Source organism: Notolepis coatsorum (genome assembly GCF_963971535.1).
Source record: "Notolepis coatsorum genome assembly, chromosome: 20".
Taxonomy (NCBI): Eukaryota; Metazoa; Chordata; class Actinopteri; order Aulopiformes; family Paralepididae; genus Notolepis; species Notolepis coatsorum.
The window spans coordinates 3,841,311-3,841,765 of NC_140184.1; positions in this window are offsets into that span (position 1 = coordinate 3,841,311).

Sequence of the window (455 nt, forward strand, 5' to 3'; positions counted from 1 at the left end):
TAACCTTAACCAGCTCCTTAACAGCGCCTAAACTTAACCCTTCTAACCTTAACCAACTCCGAAACAATGCCTAACCTTAACCATAACCAACTCCGAAACAATGCTTAAAGTTAATATGCCTAAACTTAACCGGCGAAAGAATACACGTTAAAAAGAAATTGAAGGGAATCGAACTTGTCACCAACGGACCGCAGGATCCACAGCACGGCGGCATACCAGTTGAGCTAAGCGTCGAATGAAAAACATCAGGGATTACGGCTACATAATGCCGCGGGCTCTGCGGCTGCCGCGGGGCGTGTCGCAGCCAATCAGGGAAAACGCGGAAGTACTCGGCAGCACTCTTCCGCTGGGAATAAAGAATAGGCGTCCTTCATTTATATTGTTGTGGAATATTTTAAATCAGCCATGACAGTGAACTGTTAGAAATTCAGATGAGTCGAATTATATAAAAATAG